The following is a 9,829-nucleotide window of genomic DNA, read 5'->3' on the forward strand; positions in this document are numbered from 1 at the left end:
CCGTGTTCTTCTTGTTCATATCATGGCAACGGTTTTCCATCCGGAAAGTAGGTCGCGCTGCGTTACAACTATTATTATCGGCACATTAGTCGGTTAAATGCGTCAATAAGCCAGACTTGCATACGCGGATTACACACTTTGCACTCAGCCTACCATGCGATGCCACTCTAGATGGACACTCCCATTGAAACGATTGCGTATATGCAATTCAACTCCAATAGGACGACCATCATGACCACGCGGCGCAGTGGCTCAACAGAAGTGGGTAACAAGCGCCGCGTTTAAGACCAGTTGGAATGGATGTTCTGCTGTGATCTTCCTCGCATTGCCATGCGACCGATTTTATTGACCGTCAGGCAGAGCTCTAAGTAGATTCAATTTCCGTGTCCACATCCCCTTGCAAGCAACTGTACCACTGATAGAATCAAACCCGGAGGTTGGTACCAGAGGATGCTATCAAACGCAGATTAATTGCATATTAATTAGGTAATGAGCGAAACGTCGTTGGGATACGAGATTGTTGGTTTGTTGTAGTTCGTTAATAGATGGCTAGTTATCGTGGTTTGTCGCAAGAGCGCAACATTTTTTTTTTCTTCCAGGAAAGATTGAGCTTTTGATGGTTTCTATATGTGTCTATCTGATCAGACATATTCCATGACTAATCAGTCTGAATTATGGCTTCCGTTGATGGATTTTGAAGTACCAATCTGTTAATTAGTTTATCTGTTTGGAAATAGTTACTGTCATAGCTTATCAGTTTGGACACTACCAACTTCTCGAAAGATTCTAAATGACATAAGAGAAGTCATGCTGTTTTATGTACATATTATTCACAATGTTGACTTGAAAAAAATAGTAATTGTGGATAATGTTAAGGAAAGATGACGATATTTATCTGCATTAGGGGCCATCCACAAATTATGTAAGGGGATAGGGAGGGGGGTTAGTTTTCTTATATTTGCTCACGAGGGAGCGTGGGGGAGGGGTTGTCAAAATCTTACGTAAGGTAAGAATATGTATAAAAATTTCAATGTTATAATGCATTTGAATAAATAAACTTGCAAATGAGTAATTTGGTGATACCGTGTAAAATGCGCAAACCAAGGATGTTATCGATCATTTAGTAATCTGTGTTCGATCATTTAGTAGTTTGTCAGTAATTCATGCCAGAGGCAAAATTTTAAAATGTATTGAATGGTGAACTTCTACTTTTTCTACAACTCTGCCTAACAGGTCGATGTTTGAATTTAAATTAATACGAAGCTATAGCGCTAGTAACAGTAACTTATACTAAATGATAACAAAATTGTTTAGTCTAAGTTACTGCTACTAGCGCTATAGCTCCGCTGTTAGTGAAATTCAAAGAACGAACTGTTGGACAGAGTTGTAGAAAAACCTTCGCACTAGAAGTTCACCATACAACACATTTAAAAATTTAACCTCTGGAATGCGTTATTGACAAACTACTAAAAAAACGCAGATTACTAAATGATCGATAACATCCCAAAACAAATCAGCATCTACCGCGTAGCAGTGTTGCATTTTGAACTGAACAAGAGCTAAGAGCAACCTGTTCGTTCGTAAAAATTGATCACAATCGCAGTAATCATTGATCATCGTTCAAAATTTGAAAAAAGCTCTTGCTCTTTGCGTTCAGTTCTGAAATTTGAACGCGTTCAAAATTTTAGTTAAAATTAAATATCTGTAATTATAAATATAGTCTAGAATACAATAAAATGCTGAAACAATACTCTTACAACTATTTAATTGATCAAATGTTCTGTCTACATTTATTCATTTAGGTCAATATTTAGAGAATCAATTTGATATCTAACGTTTACTCATTCAAAACAAACGTGCTTTAGAAATTATTGATGTAAGAAAATTTAAGATAGGTACATAATAGCACGGTAACTTCGAGTGGAGTGGTGGCAATACGTTAGTTACAACCTGGGTGAATTCACACAAGCTTAATATTCGCTTCAGATAGAATATATTTCAGCCATAGGAAAAACAAACGGCAAATCCCCCTCCCCCCTTTCACCGTCAAAGTGTAAAACCTCCAAAGATTGATTTGAGCTAATAAATAACTAATACCCATTACACCAACAATGTCAATGTCAAGAGTTTGTGTTGCTGTTTTAGTGTTGTGAGGTACCAAAAGTATACTTTTGGCAGATAAAATAAAATCTCGTTATTTAAACATGTAATTCAACTTTATAAACATTTTCCTCTACATAAATCATCTTGCAACAGTTGAATTCACATTCCGGTTGAAGCTTAGTCATACATGTTTTTGACTATTTTATCCTAACTTGACTGAAGGTTACTTCACAGTTGAGTTTACACGATCTGTGAATGAAATGGTAGAATTAAATGAATAGAATTCCAATTTAAACAAGTATAACAAATTTGTCTCACCGTTGAAATCTTATTCATTCCATAGCATCACAGATAGATCTCGAAGCTTTCATTTCGAAAAGCAAGGAATATACGGTATTTAAATCAATTTTCCTGCAATAGACCTTTAAATTAAAATCACGTTACAGGTAGTTATACAAATATAAATATATTAGATATATTGATACGTACTATGCGCTGGTGCCGAATTTGGGGTTACGTAGAAATATAGCGAGTAAATAATGGTAGAAGTGCAGTGCTGAAATCCCTCGCAAGGCGAAATCCATCGAGAAACAGAATGTTTTGACAATCTAATCTGCAATGATGGGATGTTCGTTTTTCGTTCGTTCAAAGCCTGCTTAAAGTTCCGTATTCTGAACTGAACGCGCGTTCTGTTAAAATGCTCTTGAGTTCAGTTCATTTTTCCTGAACACAAATTGAACGCGTTCAAATGCAACACTGCCGCGTAGTTCGAATTCAAACTCAACCGCTTGCGTATCGGTTCACGAAAAAGAATTTGAATGACAAGTTGAAGTTTCAGTTGCGAAAAAGTGTTACACATCAAGTAGTGCTAGGCATATAAAAATGCCAACCCCGGATTATCTGCCGCCAAGGCCCAGCTGAAAGCTAATGAAATCTAGAGCCAGATGAAGGCGGAAAACAAAACATTCGAGGGTCTCGAAAGCGCGATTAAACGAAAAATTAACCTCCTGGAAGCAGCAAGGCTGGAAGGGCAGAGCATGTTCATTTTTTTTGTTAAGGTAACTATAAATGTTGGCATAAAAGTTTCATACTAAATTATTATATTTTTTTAGGCGGCCCAAAAACAACGACCGGGGAGTAGCTCGCAGGATCAACCGACTTCATCTTGCATCTCCGTAGCATCGGGTTCTACTACAACTGACGCTGAATGCACATCGGACCAGAACAAAAACTCTTCTAAGCCCGACGTGCATGTAACCAACTCCGACGCATGACAAAATTACATCGGAATTATCAGTTCTACGAGCAAGGAAGGACGCTTCAATCGTGGTAGGAGATGGATGATACCACTGACCGGCAAATTAAAAAGCTGAAACTTGAAATTGAGGTTAAAGAGCAGTCCCTTACATCAACCAAGAAAAACTCCGAGTATCAGCGTAAATTCCAAAAAAACGTAAAAAACAACTCGAAGATATCCTAGTTAAAAATCCCCAAGAGTCAGAGTCCTTCAGTTTGCTTAGTGAAGCAGGAATACCAGTGTTTGCGGAAAATGAACCGTTATTGGATTGTTTTGAAACCTGCAGAGGGTTCAAGAAGACGTACAAAAATGCTAAGAACATATCGATCGCTTGACGAGCTGCACGACGCCGTGAAGGAAAAGGGATTCAACATTTCACGAAGTGGACTCTATATTCGATTGCTGCCGAGAAATCGGAAGGAAAACAGCACGTATCGACCGTTCCGGTGACTAGCGCATGATTCTGAACGAAGTTGAAGTTTTACTACACTGAAAATAAACTGGTAGTAAAATTAACAACTCAAACATGTTCAAGTCTACCATATCAGAACATGGTAATTTTAACTATAGTAATTTTCATATTTACTAAAATTGTTTTGATTCTACTATAAAATAACAACAATAAAATAGTATTCTCGACTGTTCGCGGTTCGTCACATAAATCGTCACTCAGACATATAGTCCACATTTCATTTGTTTTAGGTTCCGAAAAATTTAGTGTTGTTTTTAGCACAAAACCCGCCTTCGTACAGTAAAATGGTTGATAGGTAAGTTGATTGTTTATTTCTCAATAATAAAGGCAACCGAGTTCACATCATTTTAAAGGGTTTCAGAGTATCCAACTTAGAACGCTTGGAAGCAGAGGCCAGCAAGACGATTTTTCACCTGCAATCCTCGCTGCAATTTAAACTTCAGAATGATCATTTGCAACGTCGTACATTTTTGGCCTTCCCCCTGCAATACTAACATCATTTGATTCAACCGAACGAAGAACAACTCAACATGGGGATGATGACGAGAAAAGGACAACTTCTCAGGAGGAGACTAGATCCGAACCGATTCAATACGGTTTTTTTTCCGTCGTGTTTTAACATAAATTCTGGATATTCTGCTTCAAAAACGTATGCAAACCATGAAAAAGTAGAAATATGGGGTAAAATATGTTTTGAGATCTTTCAGGGCTTCCAAACCTTCCTTGAGTTCAGATCTTGATGATCTACATAAACAACAAAGCGTTTTACGGGGCCTCAATCCTAATTTGAAGTTGGCAATGCTACTTGAGACATAATTAAACTATTTTTATTAAATCGCAGTGTTACAAAATCATAAACAGTACTCCAAACTATTCTTGACTTCAGATCTTGAAGGTCTACAACACCAACAGAGTGATTCATAGGGTCCTGAGCTTGTACGTTAGTTGGAGCAACCCCTTGGGACATCATTACACTAGAATATGCAAATCACAGCATTCCCAGAGTTCCTGGGATAATCCGAATCATTCTTGAGTTTAGATATTGGAGGTCTTCAAGACCAACAGAGTGATTCATTGATTTCCGAGCTTGTGTGTTAGTTGGAGAAGCCCCATGGAACATCATTACACCAGTATATACAAAATACAATATTCCCAGAGTATCTACGATACTCCAAATCATTCTCGAATTCAGATCTTGGGGGTCTACAAGACCAACAGAATGATTCAAAGGCAACTCAGCTTATGTGTTGGTTGTAAAAACCCCATGAAACATCATTACACCGGTATATGAAAATTGAAAAATTCCCAGAATATCTACGGTACTCCAAACAATTTTTGAGTTCAGATATTGGAGGTCTACGAGGCCAACAGAGTAAATCATATGATCCTGAGCGTGTGTGTCAGTTGTAGAAACCCCATGGGACATCAATATACCAGTATATACAAATCACAACAATCCCGGAATATTTACGGCGCCATACATGAGTTCAGATATTGGAGGTCTAAAAGACCAACAGAGTGATTCATAGATTCTGAAGTTTGTTTGTTAGTTGGAGAACCATCATGGAACATCATTACACCATTATATAAAAATCTTGTTAGTTGGAATTGCTCAAATGGACAGCATTACGTACACAATACGTAAGTACGAAAAAAAAAAAAAAAAACGTGTTTTTGTGATCACAAACATCGCATCCACAGTTTTTTTCGTTCCTTTTATCGTCAATAGTGTTATAGAATAAAGCTTGGTCTACGGGTACCACGGCGTCTTTTGATGACCGGCTAGGCTATACATGTGAATTATTGCTACTCCATAATCGATCAGAATTAGAGTAAGTTGCACCCTGAAGGCGTTGGCGTTACTTTATTATACATATTAAATATTTTATACGATTTGTTTACCATTTCTATACGTATTGAAACCACTAAGAAGTATCATGAGATGACAGTCTAACCAATAAATAAGGATTGCGTACCAAGAACTGAATAAAGCTCGCAACGACTCTACGACACTACCCATAATTCCATTACCCATAATGCCATTACCCCGAAGGCCACTACCCCGAACGCCACAACCCCGAATGAGTCACTACCCCGAATGCCATCACCCCTAATGGGACACTACCCCGAATGAGCCAGTACTCCGAATTAGTCATTATGTCAAGTTTATACTTCATTTCAATGAAAAAATGATACGCAATAAGAGTTTATTCAATCTTTAATAATAAGAGCTTTATCAATTTTATGCGTTGAAGATACAATTTCGGAACATTCCAGTTCATCCAAAATATCCGTGACCTTGGATACCTGCCAAGAAACGTTATACATAGGAGTGAACAATAATTGAAACTGTGTCAATGCAGTACAGAACTAAGTATTCTTACTCCGTAAGATCCCGTTTCACTTCGTATGACACTCTTTAAGAGTCCTGAAGGACAAGGGGAAATTATGCAGCACGTGTTCATGCACAATGCAGAGAGTAATTGCGGTCCACGTCAGCATGGCTACTAGGGCAACAAGGTAGAAGTTAAGAAAATTATTTTGAGCTTTTTAGTGGAATGTCTTCACTTGTCATAAGACGAGTTAGTACAATCCCATTGAATTCCACCACTTAATTGTATCTTGACAGATACTTGACATATACCTAAGCATTAAGCGAAACAAGCGAGTAGAAGTAAACACCGTAGTAAATGTAACTAGATAAGTACCTAGATAAATTATTATACCTACGCATAGTATAAATAGTGTAAGCTGCGATCATTTTCTTCAAGTCGAGTCAAGTACGAGACACTGAAGACGGCCTTACATTTGAGGTCGAAATACGTATCTGTCAAGATACAATTAAGTGGTGGAATTCAATGGGATTGTACTAACTCGTCTTATGACAAGTGAAGGTAGAAGTTGTTCCTTGGTCGCTGCAGTAAAAGCAACGGATTCTGGATGAAGCGTGGTCTAAATATCAGAATCGACGAGTGGGTGAATGGGTGAATAAGAGTGAGTGAATGATTAAGTGAGTGAGTAAGAGTAGTGTGTGAGTGAGCGAGTAAGAGTGAGTGAGCGAGCAAGTAAGAGTAAATGAGTAAGAGTGAGCAGACCGCATCGTGCTTTCGTGCTGTGCGGTTCTTTCTCTCTTTGCGGAAGGAAGTTTTTAATACTACCCGAAGCTATTTTTATTTCAACGGTGCTTCTTAGCGCTATTTGTACCCACTGATCCCGTTACGATCTTTGCAAGGACCCGTGCCTTCGTTTTACGTTGGACCCGTTTGCGGAAGTAAAATTCCGACAAGCGGTGGTAATCCTGCAGGGACACCGTTCTGGGAAAAAACCTCTTAGAAGGTCACGTCTCCACGCTCAGCAATGAGTATTAACAAAAACAAGAGGAAGGGGAGTCTCTGAATTCTCCACTTCCTTCAAAGAAACAAGGTTTCAAGACCGTCCTGCCCAAGCGCGGAAAAAATAGAAGGAAGCTGGAGAATTCAGATATTTCTTATAACTCTAATATCGGAAATAATTCTTCTCCAATCGAACTGCGCAATCAGTGCGATTTGATTAATGATGAAATTGAGCAAATCGAATCTACCTCTAGCCCAGGTGATTCGATTCATGCGAAAAGCAAAGGATTCCGCCAATTGTGGTATCTGTTGCCGAGTTTTCTGGCTTCCGGAATGAGATTTTGAGTAACCTTCAGGGATCAAGGTTTCATTTCAGATTGCTAGGAAGGGTGACTGCCGCGTTTTGCCGGGATCCTTTGGCGATCGCAAACGTCTTCTTCACTATTTAACTGAGAAGCGCCATAAATTCTTCACATACGACGACAAAACTGAGCGATTGTTCAAAGTCGTCTTGAAAGGTCTCCCCAGTGATGACAAATCACTGGATGAGATTAAAATTGAAATTTCTCAATTACTTGGATTTTCACCAGTCCAAGTAATTAAGATGAAAAAGAAATCCCATTCTGGTACTTCCCAGAGGGGCATTTCTAAGGAATTTTATTTAGTTCATTTTAACAAAAGTGAACTAAATAACATGAAAAGTTTGGAAAAGGCCTGTATTATGTCCCATGTCCGTGTTACATGGGAACATTTCCGCAGGCCTGGGGGAAATTTCCAAAACCCTACCCAGTGCCGTAAGTGCCAAAAGTGGGGTCATGGAACCAAACATTGTCACATGGATGCTAAATGCATGATTTGTGGTGGAACCTCTCACGCCAAGGACGCATGTCCTGTGAGAGAAGATTCCAATAAATTTAAGTGCGCAAACTGTGGGGGCAATCATAAATCCAATTTCTGGGAATGCCCTTCACGCAAAAAAGTTTTGAATTCCCGTGCAAAATTGATGACGGGAAATTCCAATCGGATCCCAGATTCGACGGGTAGAAATTTTTCAAACGCTTAAATTTCGAAACCGGTTACCGGTCGAGTAATTCATACCCACCACAATTCACAAACAAATTTTGCCGCTCGTCAACGGGTAGCAAGCACTTCAGTAAATTCCAATTTTTCCAATGTACCTACGTATGCAAACATCGCTGCTGGTAGACCAAATTTCTCTTCTCAAAATGAGGTTTATACCCATGTCCCAACGGAAAATAACGGTCATGTTGCCGATTCAGGTAGCATGACTGCTTCCGATTTTGATTTTTTAACTGAACAATTGCATCACATGATTGATGCAATGTTCAAAGCAAATACCATTCCTGAAGCTGTTCAGGTTGGTATAAAGTACACACAAAAAATTGTTATCGGACTCCGTTTCAATGGATCCAAATAATTGTGTGAAAGTTCTAAATTGGAATGACCGCTCTCTAAAGGGTAAGGAAGATGAATTATTCAACTTCCTTTCAGTTCATAATGTGCATATTGCCATTATAACTGAAACGTATTTAAAACCAGGACTCTCTATTAAAAGAGATCCAAACTATTTTATCTACAGAAATGATCGTCTTGACAGCGCCTGTGGTGGGGTCGCCATTGTCATTAATAGACGTATCAAACATAAATTATTTTCTTCGTTTGAAACCAAAGTTTTGAAACCGTGGAGTTTCTGTTGAAACAAATTTTGGACAATTTTCCTTCATTGCAGCCTACTTGCCTTTTCAATGCAATGGGCAGCAAAAGAATTTGTTGAAAGCTGATCTTCAAATTCTGACTCGGAACAAATCTAAATTCTTCGTAATTGGTGACTTCAATGCCAAACACCGCTCATGGAATAATGCTCAAAGCAATTCCAATGGTAAAATTTTATTTGAAGATTGTTCTGCGGGATATTATACTATTCAATATCCCAATGGACCAACTTGTTTTTCTTCCAGTCGAAATCCTTCTACAATTGATTTAGTTTTAACGGATTCAAGTCAGCTGTGTGGCCAATTGGTAACTCATGCTGACTTTGACTCTGATCACCTCCCTGTGACATTTGAAATCTCACAAGAAGCCATTTATAATCCAATCAGCTCTACTTTTAATTATCATAGAGCTGATTGGGATTTATATAAAACGTATATCGATAGGAATTTTAATGTTGATATTCCTCTCGATACCAAAAGTGATATTGATAATGCTCTCGTATCTTTGACGAATTTAATTGTCGAAGCCAGAGGCATTGCAATTCCGAAATGTGAAGTTAAATTCAACTCCATTATTATTGACGACGATCTTCAGCTACTGATCCGTCTTAAAAATGTGAGAAGAAGGCAATACCAAAGAACTCGCGATCCCGCGTTGAAAGTTATTTGGCGAGATTTGCAAAATGAAATTAAAAACGTTTCGCTATTCTGAGAAATACCAACTTTGAGAATAATGTCTCCAAGTTGGATCCCAGTTCGAAACTCTTTTGGAAATTAACGAAAAGTCTTAAAAAACCTCAAAAGCCAATTCCAGCGCTTAAAGAGGGAAATAAAATTTTATTAACAAATGGCGAAAAGGCTCAAAAACTTGCTCAGCAGTTCGAGAGTGCCC

General features: G+C 38.4%; 1 long non-coding RNA gene across 2 annotated transcripts; it reads right to left on the reverse strand.

The window, feature by feature from the left end:
- Positions 1-2,179: 2,179 nt before the first annotated feature.
- LOC134220910 (uncharacterized) lies at positions 2,180-2,801 on the reverse strand. 2 transcript variants are annotated; one of them, XR_009982100.1, is made up of 3 exons: positions 2,593-2,801; positions 2,422-2,525; positions 2,180-2,352 (listed from the first exon to the last, which is right to left on the reverse strand). It is a non-coding gene; the product is annotated as an uncharacterized LOC134220910 (long non-coding RNA). The 2 variants fall into 2 exon arrangements; XR_009982101.1 differs by having other exon boundaries at positions 2,422-2,514; positions 2,593-2,799.
- Positions 2,802-9,829: the final 7,028 nt, after the last annotated feature.

This window comes from Armigeres subalbatus, chromosome 3 (assembly GCF_024139115.2).
Source record: "Armigeres subalbatus isolate Guangzhou_Male chromosome 3, GZ_Asu_2, whole genome shotgun sequence".
Taxonomy (NCBI): Eukaryota; Metazoa; Arthropoda; class Insecta; order Diptera; family Culicidae; genus Armigeres; species Armigeres subalbatus.